Source organism: Zosterops lateralis (assembly GCF_965231275.1).
Source record: "Zosterops lateralis genome assembly, chromosome: 6".
Classification (NCBI taxonomy): Eukaryota; Metazoa; Chordata; class Aves; order Passeriformes; family Zosteropidae; genus Zosterops; species Zosterops lateralis.
In genome coordinates, this window is record NC_139761.1 from 12571031 (window position 1) to 12583852 (window position 12822).

Here is a 12822-nt window from a genome sequence, read left to right on the forward strand (position 1 = left end):
GGCTTTCCTGGACTGAAGCAGAATTGATGCTTTAGAATAGCAGACTCCTACTTCTAAGATGTCCATGCTCTTCCTTCTTTTTATGACTTGGAATATGTCAATTAAATTTGCTTCAATTTCGCTACCTGTAAAAAGGGAATAAAACGACCTGGTTTTCCATCTGGATGAGCTGAGGATGAATTAGCTCATGCTGGAAGTAAATGAAAAGCAAGATATCTGTTCCAGAGATACTACAGTTTCCCACCTGAACAATTTAACTGAAAATGAATTTGGAGCAGCAAGAGCAGAACTACATCAAGCTTGCAGGTCACTGCTTCTTGGTCCTGACTGCACTGAGCATGGCAGGCTATGGGAAATGAGCAGAGCGGGGTACAGTCCATTTTCTGCCTGTCTCCACAGCTGACCTGCTTAGTAGCTTTTATAACAGTGAGGCCACAAGCTAGACATGGAAAATCAACACTTGTTGTGTCAGTTCAAGTCAGTGCTGAGGCACACTGATGTGCCTGAGTTATACATGAATAAACAGATGATTTCAACCACCAGGGCTACAAGTCCCTACATTTTTCAGAGGATTTTTAACTCACTCTAAATATAAAGAGATATTCTGCACTGTGCAGGATGTAGCAATTAAGTGGCCAAGAAAGAACTGCTTTTTAAGTGTGTGTGCCCTGGTCCTTTTGCAAGGAGTTGCTGTGTCCTGATTGGAATCTCTGAGTATAATGTAATTTAAATAAAAAACAATGATAATAAATAAAGACGTACAGTAAAAATAAAAATTGAAAATAACTGCAAACAACACAAAAAATCTTTTGTATTTTCTATGGTGAATATTTATTACAGAATTCTTTGGTATCGTGAGGTATTGCAAAATGCTTTATTTCATGGAATATACATTTGAGAGTGTTGAAAGATCAAATTCCTAGAATTCATCTATTCCTGAGGTGGATGCTAACAACATGTTAGGACTAGACTGAGGGCATTATCTGAGTTCCATGTATAGCCTGAATTCCAGACGAGACTGAAGCCAATTTTATTTATGTTTCATCTTGGTATAATATCTTCCCGTCATTCAATTGTCTCGGTCTAAACACTGCAGGAAAGTTACTTTCAAATGAATGTCTGGGTGTCAAGGGCTAGCAAGCTAATAGTCTAATTACTTTTGTAGTCTTTATTAGTTGAAATGTTTATTAGAAAGGTTGCTTTTTATTCGATGAAAGATGACAATCTGGGTTTGATTGAGGGCTGTTTGTTGTTTTAATATTGTTAGCTGTGTGAATGGGTTAACACACTTCTCATCTTCCAGAAGCTGAAGGCTATGAGAAATCCCAGGGGTAGCCACTCCTCAGCCCACATTTGCTGCCTTTGCCAAGGAAAGATCCCATAAGATTTCACCCCCTCCATCACTTAAGGGTTGTGATGATTTTTAATGTCACTGCCTAGATGGCCTGGAGATTTTTATCTATTGCACTTACAGGTCACCTTAATATTATCTCACTCAGAGAGGGGAAAAGTTTCTAGTGGGATAATATTAAGTTATACAGCATGACACAAGGTCACACTGTGAGAGACAGGAATATATGAATAAAGCCAGTGGCCATGAGAGTCACCAGTGTGAAAAAAAACCCAAACAGAAAAAAAAGGTAAGAAGAGAAAGGAACAAAGAATAAGACGGGAAAAGTGCTGGTGGAGGAGAGAAGTGAGGAGGGGGCAAAGAAGAAAGATTAAAGGAGAAAAAGAAAGGATCATGGCCAGAGTGGGTAATGTAAAGTCATCTTTCTTATCCCAATCAGCTGCACACTGTGTGCTCTCGGTGCCCATGTTCATACTGAATTAGCTCCAGACTGTTTCTTTTCTCTGGGACTCCATCTTTTTGAAAATACATCATCAGTACAACTCCATCCTGAAGGCATATTACGCTAATGCATCATTATTGCGCCGGCTGACTGATGATGCTCCCGTGTCATACATCACCAGAGCTGCGCCTCGCTCTGATGAAATGTTGGAGTGATACATAATCAGGGAGAAGCACACAGGTCCCCTAGCTAACGACTCCAGAGATGTAAACTATTCAGAATTAAAGCTAAAGCCTTGGAGAAGGGGAGCCTGGAAAAGCCAGCATCCCTAAGAGTCTGGAAGCAACCTGAAACTCCTGAGAAAACCTGCAGTAACTTTGAGTTACATTAGTTGAAGTGCCTGGAAGGCTGCCAAAATCCAGCTGCTGGGCTTGGACAAAAGTCACGAAAACCTTAGCAACATGGCAGTAATGAGAAGCAGCTAACAGAAGCCAGAGAGGCCATACAGCAATGTCTCACTCCAGCCCTGCCTGTGAAGGCAAAATCACTGCTAATAAGCAGATAGACAGCGAGGGAAGGGAAGGAATGGAGAAGATGGGGACACCTGTCATGGGGCAGCTGGCCTTGGCTCCCTTCCAGAGAAACATCTCTTCTCACCTCCCTAAAACACAGTCATGCTGCCTCTATGGCTCCCTGTGGAAGCCAATGGCTGATGTGATGGATGGGCTTGCAGAATCCAGCCCTGGCCAGTGTGAAGTTGCATCACCCTCTTGTTAATCTGTTTTGGGAGAGGGGTGGAAGAAGAATGGAAACTTGGCTTAATGGCAGCCTGAAACTTGGCATGAAACAGTGACTTTTTGATCCACATGCACATACACTCTTCCTGTCCTGCAAAGGGTTCACCCAATATTCTGCAAAAGCCCAACCTGTTGCTTTGTACACACCTTTCTTTACCTCAGTGCTTCCTCCCAGTACAGCCCATGCACCTGTCTCCTACTCCCAACCAGAATCTGGTTCTCTCTGCTTGTGGCCTCTCAGTGCCCTGCAGCAATTTCTGTCTCTGTGCCCCAGTTCCCCAGTAGCCAAAGTGGGGCCTGTGGATAAACCTCTGCTAGACACAGACTTGTACTTTTCTGAGCAAGGTCTCTGTTCTCTGTTTCAGATTGCTTCTTACAAAACAAGTCTGAAATAAGGCTCTTTCTCCTCATAGGATATGTCCCTCTCTTCTCCAGTTGTAATTCCCCTGGGGATAAACACATGCAATGGTCAATTTTGGTAATGGTAATCATAATTCCATGAGCTGGATTCCTCTCAGCCTTTTTCCATCATGTCACCTAAGTAACAGTGGGACTAGAGCACATCTGAAGTATCACTGCCATTCAGAATGGAATTACTCCAAATCTACACCCACATTGCTGAGAGTTGAATTTGCTCCAGTGGTGCTAACCAAAGAGGATTTTTACCAGATAGGTTGGAAATGTAAACTGTCAAAAATTAGAAAAGGCCTCAACTCAGCATAGCAAGACATCATTTTCCCCCTTAGTCTTATAAAATTACTGTGTAGTTGCCATACTTCACATATCTTTTAATGGACTTGATATTCTGCTCTTTCACAAGGGAAATAATCCCATCACAAGGCTGCAACTATATTAAGGAGCATTGGTTTGCAGTGTTCGTCATGTAAATACCAAATTTGGCTGCACGCATGGAGTATGATATTTAAGAATGAATGTGCTGCAGGAAGAAGATCTGAGGCTTTGCAATAATGAATGAATTTTGGCACCATTAAACAATAGTTTTACTTTTAAAGTATGATCCCTTGCAAGCCACTGCTGGTGTAAGTTCTAGAAATGTATTCCTTTGTAAATTCTCATCTAATACAGACGGTCCCAGAGCAGGTCTCTGAAAGATTAATTTCAGATCTTTGGGAGATTCATTGACAACTGGGGCTCATGTTCTCTAAGAATGACAGGCAAGGAAAGCCTTCACAGCAAAATCACAAGACTGTGTGCAAACTCATACTTGGAGAGCTGTCTCTTTGCAAAATAATCATTGTCTCTGAGTTTCCAACCCCTAATTTACGGTTTCTGTATGGCCATAATCAGGAGCCAGAGTCACTGTCAGCGGGTCAGTCATAACAGGACTAACAAATAACTGCCACAGGATACCTTGAAGCAAATCAGCCCCTGACAGGTTCATCCCTTCTGTTGAAGGTGGTTGGAAGACAGACTCGGCCAACAGCTATATCCTTGCCTTCCCTTCCCAGACCTGAAAAAGTTCTGTTCAAAGCTAATGATAAGCCTGAAATAAAATAATGACAGTTCAGTTCAGGTAAGCACTGTGAAACACAGATGGCTATGTGGGTTGTCCAAGTAGCTTTGGCCTGCAACAACAGGGACTGCAAAATTAATTTGAAAATATACTCTTTTTTCTACTTTTTTATGCTGTCAGAAGCCCTGTTGTTTCTCAGGTGATTTTCCAGCACTGAGACTCACTCAGTTTATAACTCTGTTCCTCCGGTACTGGTCAAGATCAGGAGAGTGATTCTGAAAACAATAGTTAAAAGACAGTTGCAGAATGCCAGGAAAGGAGTGGTGATGCCCTACAGGAGAGATGAAGTAGGTGGCAGAAGATGGGGCAGACAAGAAAGAGCTGAAAGCTTCACTAATTCACTGCTTGAATTTAAGTCTGATTTTAGCCAGTGGTTTGTGTTGCTCTTTGCCTGAACACCACAACTTGTGGAGCTCCACAACTTTTTGGCATTTACTTCATAGCTTGTGTCTGTGTCACAACACAGAAATTAGCCTGAAGTTAGCCTCTGAAGAGGTCACAGATTTGTACTGCCTTTGCATCAACCAGAAGCCTCTCAAAGGAAATCAGTAATGCAACTTCTTTCCTTTGGATTTAATTAAAGAAACATTTCAGACTGCAATTTGAAAGCAAACACAAGCAAAAAACCAACCAAACAAAAACACAAACAAACAAACAAAAAAAATCCCTCAACCATTGCCTTTCTCTTACAGCTACTATCTACTCTGTGCACTGAAAACTGAGGGAGAGGAATCATTCAATAACATATAGAGAACAATTTCTAATGTCTTAATTATTTCCCATATGCATAAAGCATTTTAGTTGTATTGTTTCTTTTCACAGTCTGTTTGGGGTCATTAGTAAGTAGATCACTTTGCCCACTCAGAAGACTGTGAAACTCCAGGAAAAGCTAGAGAACCACGTGTAAGTTGGCTGGTCCAAGGCTACCACTTTAGTTGCTTTTTGTCTCTCCCCATGTCCTTTGACAAATCAATTTATAATATACGTCTTAAATCTAGTTAAATGCCCAGAGTTGGTAAGAAATCCTACAGCAGTGCACAGATTATCAAAAACATATCATCTTCCATGATCTTTAGTTTTCTGCTGGACAAACATCAAGGGACATGTCAAGCCTCAGCTATTTTCTCAAGAATCTGCTCCCTAAAAAATCCAGACCATCATTTCAACCTCCAAGATAAAGATTGGCTGGCAGCTCTGAGCCTTGGGCTCCCTGGCTTTTGCTGTTCTAAGACTGAAACTGGGCTGAAAGGAGGGTGACATGGGAGACAGAGCTGAGGCCACCAAGAGCAAGATGGTCTTCTGCTGCCAGGGCACTGTCCAGCTTTTTGCTGTCTTACCAGCATTACAAAGGAAGAAACCCTCAAGTTAAAAAGATGGTTCAATTTATTCTAGAACAAAATGTCCACAAGAGATTCTAGTCAAGACCTTAATACACTTCCGCATTCTTCCATGGAAAGTAAAAGTGAATAAAGCCTGAATTTCTCTGGATTGCAAAGGCAAGAATTAAATTTGACTCAACATTCTTCTAACACCAACGCTGCACCATGTAGGTTCAAGCCAGTTCTAGTCAAGTACTTTGTGCTTGAGAGTGTGGAATTCCTTTCTACTTTACCCAGCATTTAATACACTAATTGAGTTGTACTCATTAAACCCAAATAATTACAACTAACATACAGTCTGTTTCTGCTGGACAACCTTCTATACAAATTGCATTTGAATTTATTCCAAATGTACATTTATTCCAAATGGAGGTAAATAAATGAGTGACACTATGGTGTAGGTGGGATCTGTGAAAAGAGACATCAGCTGTGGAATATCTTCTGGAAAAAGAAACACATATTCATCTTTGAGGTCTTTATTTATAGCATATACACACATATATATACACACACACACATCACCCAGGGTTATTCAATCACATGTAAGTTAACCTCCCTTTTAGTAAAGGACTTTCTCAGGGTACAGGATAAGCAACTGAACACTTAAAAAATTTCTTGCTGTGCAATGTCTCCTCATTTTCTAGTTTTACTACTTCGGCAATTCTGAATTAGCATTTATTCATAGCAATCCCTAAAGTGTCACCAAATGAATTCTGCACTAAAAGAATATGCTCTGTCTTTGTTGCCTCTATGTGCAAACATGATGGGGCAGAGAATTTTCTCCCAGTGAAAATTCTGTCAGTCTGGAGCTGGGTCAGAGATTTTGTGCAGTGGAGCAGCTCTGTCACCCTTCTCACTTCCACTCTTCATTGACAGGACCCTGAGCACCAGAATGGCCTGAACACAAAAGTTCAGGACAAGCAGTTGCAGATAGATATGTGGCAGTGACTCTGCTGTGTTTGGAAAGCAGCTGCCTCTTGAGTTAAAGATTAACGACCAGCCATTTTCCATTCTTAGCAAAGAAAGTAGAAATTTAATTCTTTTCCTCTGGGTGAACAGGAATGGGAGTTTGATAAGAAGACACAACAGATGAACTTGAGAGCTATTTAAATTTTGTTTTCTTCAGTGGGGGAAAGAATTTGCCCTTGCATCAGAATTACTGTTGGAGATGAGAGCAAGGGAAGCAAAGCTGAGCCTTCTAATTGTTAGATGTGTGACTGTGCTCTCCTTGGCAGCATCTGCTTCTGAACAGGAGCAGCAAGCATGAAAGCTCTCAACACACAAGGTTATACACCTATTCCTCACTCTTTACAGGCTAGAGTCTGCCTGTTCACAAGCAAGGGCTGCAAATCACCAGAAGGTCTTGCCAGCTTTCTTTAGGAAGGCTCAATATATTAATGCAACAGGCATGATTCAAAACATTTTGCAGGGAACAATTATGAGGGTGAGAAAACCCACCAACTTTAGGCATATATTCAATCTATTTTTTTTTCTTTCACAGTAAATGCAGGATGTATTGTAAAGGATAAATTTCTTGTGCAAGTGGAGACAAATTTTCATGGGGGTCTTAGGGAAATTTGATCTTTCCTCATCAAGCAAGAAGACACTTTCTCAAGCTGTGGAGATGACAGCAGCTGCGCATGTTACTGGGAATGACAAAAATTTGGAACTTCAGTTTAATAGCACAAGAGGGGTGGAGGAATAGGGGACCAGCATATGGAAAAACTGTCACTTTCATCCCTTAGCTGTATCATCTAATAATGCAAAAGTCTCCTCAAGGATTCTTGGGTTTAGGATTTATAACATCATGAAAACACCTTTCCTAACCAAAGGTATTTTGGAAATATGTTACAGTATTTGGAAGGCTTTGTTCCAAACAGCAAAGCTGCACAGAAAATCTGCAGGTATCCCTGAGACATAAATACATGTCCTGATACACCTGATATCCCTCCCAGGTACAGGTGTTTCAGGGAGAACTGCCAGCACTTTAACACAGTAAGCCTAAGACACTAATTTCTTTTGGAACATATAGAAAGAATGTGAATTTTAAAAGTATATTTACCCACTCTTCAATTAAGCCATGGCTAAGGAGAGAGTATTTTTGACAGCCAGGTGTGGTCAGTATTCCAGCCTTACACCTCCTCACCCAGATCAGTGGTGTCTGTGAACAGGCTCTCCTCTCCTCATCATGTGCTTCCAAGATGAGGAGCCTCTGCATGGCTTAACCACGTACACACATCTCCCATCCCAGCAGCTCCCAGCACACCTGTGCAGCCTGAGGTGACTACATAAAAGAAGCTCATAAAGCAGTGCTTGCATTTCATTCATTTCATTCACCGGCTCGAGATTTCAGGAATGGAATGGAGCACAGCTGGCCTTTGGACGTCAGATACACTTCATAAGCCAACAGTGGTTCAGCACACAGGCTTCTCATCTCGTGGCTCTCCACAGGCAATAGAAAAGAAGCATGTTGGCACTCTCACAGCTGGCAGGGGCTGGCACAGGAGAGCTGTAAATACTGTGTAGGCACAAAGGTGCAGGCTGCCAGGGTGAGAGCGGGTCACCAAGCCTCCAGGGGCTCCCAGCCTCCTGCAGGAAGGCACGATGGAAGGTGCTTTCCTCCTCTTTAACTGAAGGGCAAAGGCTACCGTGGGTAACAGACATGTTGGGTCAGGTCTGGTCTGACAGGGACAGATGCTGTTGAGTGTGGAGGTTCATCTCAGGAGGTTTTGGGGCTGCTTCTGCTTGTGACCATGGAAAGCTCCACAGTCAGAGGAACTGTCTGAGCTGGGATCTCTCCCTCCCCTGATGGAGGTAGCCTTGAGGACCTGCTGTCCTGTGCCTGCTCTGGTTCCTGGTCTACCTATCTATTCATGTGGGAAAGGTAGTCTTCCATTTCCACCCATCTCACCTGAGAATATGCCCCAGGGTGGGTATGAGAGTACTCCTAAAAGCCATGTCATCTCTACATGATTTAGGCTGCTGCTGGAGCAGAAAGGAGCACATAGGAGAGAGATGTGTTATATCCTCTGACTCTTTCTTATTGATTTGCAGATCAGAACATATTTTGTCAACTTGTTCTTTTCCCTCAGAGCCAAAGCAATTAAAGAGGACAGCAGTATGTCCAATAAAGGGAATTAAAGGAAAGCTAGGTAATGTTTGTATCTATGATTCTTGATGTGTAATCTGCTCCTTAGGACTACAGGCATAGTCCCAGTGAGTTTCTGGGTTTATAAAACTATCTACAGCATTTCCCTTTTGGACACATGCTGAGCTCCAGGGCATGACACATGCTGTTCCTTCAGACAGCTCTTTCCCAGAGCAGGATGACTGCTCACAGAATGTGCCTCCACTGTTGGGGTGTGATGGTAGAGGCTGTCTGATGGGGCTTCACTTTGTCAGGTACTAAAACCAGTGTACACATACCCAGACCTATGGGCTGAGTTCAGAAATATCTCAAAAATAAGCTGTAAACATTCAGAATTGCTGCTGCTGAGCACAAGTGAGAGGTAGGAGACAAAACTGACCTATCTTGGACTTAAAGTTTCTCTCTCAAAACCCTTTTTTTCCCCAGACATACCCACATATCTCTTCCTGAAACAAGTGAATAGCCAGTCTTCAGACTCAGCACAAAGCCTCTCTTCAGGCAATGCTACCTGAGTAGAGTCCATAAGGAAGGAAAAGGCAATCCAGAAGCAATTAATATGCCAGGCAGTAGTCACAGTTCTCTTAAAGTAGCCCATAATGTCTTTATTTCTCACAATAAACTTAAAAGAATTTTCCTGGATTTCCCTGAGGCTGATAAATGAATAGGATTATATATCCAGCCTCTATGAGCAAACACGGCATCAAGAAAACCTCAAAACAATAACAGCAGAAAGAGCATTGATATTCAAAAGGAGTCAAAGTGCAGAATATGGGTCCTCATTTCAAATGTCCCCAAGGCTGTGGATGTTCACAACTGAGATTCCATCTTGGCCTCTTGTAAAACTGAAGAGTCCTGTGAAAAATTTGAAACTGAATTGCTTAAATTCAAGGCTTTTTTTCAGCCAGACATTTCATTTGCTCCTTCTTTTTTTAGAAAGGGTAAACTATGAGCCTTCCCTTAGAGGTTGCATTGTCAAAGGCATCCTAATCTCAGTATCACCTTCAGCCCATTAAATCATGCTTTCATCCCATTTACACACGGACAACGAATACCCAGTGGTTTAGTAGAGTTGTCCATATTGCTGTAGAGAAGCAAATTAGGGCCTAACTTCACCAGAAAGAGCATTTTTCAGGCAGTGTTTTCATTTGCTTCTCTTCATGGTAATCCATCGATTTATTCAAATTCCAATTTTAATCTTTCTTTATAGGTTTGTAAAAGTTACCTGAAGCACTTAATCATATTTAAAAAATTATTAAAGAAGCCCTAGGAGCCTCCGAGTTCTAACACTACAAATATTTTCCCCAGGGCACCTGATTACAGTAGATTTTTTTTTTTAATTTGCAGAACTCAGAAAAGTCAGAAGATGGCAGCAGCTCATTCATGCATTAAACAATCCCTAAATCTCATGAACAGAACAGCTCTTCCTTTAAGTTATCTGAATTATGCAACCACGTAAGAATAGAGATTGATAATTTACTAAGCACAATAATTCTGCTTATCCAGGCTCTACAGTCATCAAAGCTGTTATTTCTCATATTCTTTTTTTCATTGTCATGAGTGCAGTGGAGAAATTTACAAGGGTGAAGGAAAGTACGTTGTTGTGAAAGAGTTGCTAGATGGATACTCTTAATTACAGACATGTATTTCCAGGATCCCTAAACTTTCTTCCTTTTTTTTTTTTTTTGTTCTATTTTGCAAATATCATATTACAGAAAATAGAAATAAGATGATTTTGCTATTTCCAAATAACATGAGATGTGAAGAGGAATTGTTGTTTTCCCCCTGCTTTTCCAGTTGAATGTTTTTATCTCACTCTGTGCTAATCTACATACCTCATCATTTTCTCACTGCCAGCAGTGGGATCTCTTCTCTCCAAAGATTTAATAGCGTTAATGTTGCAGTAATGACCTATATTACTAAATTTTCTCTACCTTGAGAAAATATATCATAGCACATTTAAAGTATGGCACAAAGGGTTAGCATAAATAATTAAACTAAATTACAGCAATCAAAAAAACAAGACAGGCCAGATCCAAGCCGCCTCAGAAGAAATCTAGTGTAACTCCATTGCTGTCAGCGGGATTATTCCCAAATGGCATTGGCTTAGGGGATGCAGAATCTGGCATCCTAGCTTTTGTAGCACAACCTCCTTGTCATTGTGTGTTCACTTATTCACTTAATTCATAAAATTCAATCAATCGCAATGGGCCACCCAGCCACTGGAGTGAAGAAAAGAAAATCTATTGTATATGATATTTCTTTGATCAACTATGTCTGAAAGTGCATCTCCCCCTCCCGCCCCCCAGCAAAAGAATGCATCAGAGACCAGGGCTGACACTGTGGAGCAGGGAGCTGATATTTCCCTCCAGCCTCATTTGTATTGCTTTATTGACATGTTAATGACAAAATACATCCCCAGGACCTATGAAGTACAGAACGAGTCAGAGAAATTAGAATAATACCTAGACCTAATTAGAAGCCAGGTATCTGCCTGACATGCTCTCTTGTTGTATTTAGCTTCAGATAGTTGTAGGTTGATTGATTGCCTGGTTGTTTGATTGATTGATAGAGAGGCTTCTCTGAGCTCCTAGACACACACATGAAGGAAGCTTTTGATGTCAATACGAACAAAGGTAATGATAGACTTACAAACAATGCCAAATGCTGAGTCTATGTATTAGGCTTAATGCAAACAGAAAATGTGCCTACCACTGTTCTAAGAGCAATGAGACTAGAAGGAAGACGTGTTGTGTATGATTGGACCTCATAGCTACAGGCAAAATTGTACTGTCAGGAAGATTTGCAGGTGATGTTTCTGATTGCCTGAAGATCTCTGCACATAAGCAGGGCAAGAGAAATTAATCCAAATCCTTCCTTTGCAGCATCACAAACACCATTTTAGAAGTGGGCTTCAAGAGCTGGTCTGCTCTGGCAGGCAAGGGTTTCTGGAAAGGAATAAGGTTGATATTCTGTATATGAAGACCACAAATATACTTCTATGTGGGTGCTAAGGCATTAATTGACAAGGCTCAGTGTGCTACATGCAGAAATGATCGGCAACACACAGAACTAGAGGGCTGCAGAGTTCTCTCTGCATCTCCCCCCTCATATGCCCCCAAATAAAAATATTTAACAGCAAATAGAAAACCAGAAAAACTTTAAGGGGCACCTTGATCCTTGAATGCTGCTGAGCCCATCTTTCTCTGATGCCTTTGATCTGTACTCCCCTCCTCTGTTCTGCACAGTGACAAATGCACTGCACACAGGGCACAGAGTGCAGCACAGCAGGACAGATCCTTTTAGCTAGAGCTGTGCAAAATGTTCATAGCAGAGCCCCAAATCACAAGAAACTTGCCTGGCTTCAAGTTTCATTGCAAGCTTGGAACTCAGACCACATTTGTCAAAAGGTTGCTGAGATTTGCTAGCCCTTTGAGAAATTTCTCTCTTTCTTTCCCTTATGCACTCCTTTTCTGTCTTTCTCTCTCTAATCTGCCTGAATTTCTAAAACTATTTCCACACTGTTCAGGAGCTAGGAGGACTCATAGGTTTGGACTAAAAACCTGCCAAAAATACTCTGTCATGGTGTCAATTTTAAACCAGGTGAACGTAGACAATTCTTTCCAAGAAAAAACCCAAATACTAATCACTCAAACCAAAAAACACCACCCCCCAAAAAAAAACCCCAAACCCCAAAAACACCCAAAACAACAAAAAAAACCCAAACCCAACAAAAAACAATCCCAACACACATTCTCTCCCTTCCTGCAAATTTGTGAGCCACAGACTTGGTTCATCAATGAGTTTGATCTTCTTTGGAAATGTCTCAGTAATCCTACTGATTGCCAGTATTAGGGCCAACACTGGATTTTTTTGAACCCTAAAAGTCAAAGCAAAATATGGTTGTGTAATTGCTTTGCAGACCAAATTGAAATGAATCTTTGTGAAACGAAATAATTTTTTTACGCAGATTTTTTTTTTCAGTATTTTGTTTAGCCACACCAGAGATTAATGAAAATGTGTATCACCTGGCTCTTACATGATCCCTCACTCAAAGGTCTCACATCACTTTACAAAGATTATCTGAGCAATTAATTGACCTGTGGTCAAACAGAAAATCAGTGCTGAGGTTTGAACTCAGGTCTCCTAAGAGCCTTAAACTCAAGCTCCTCTG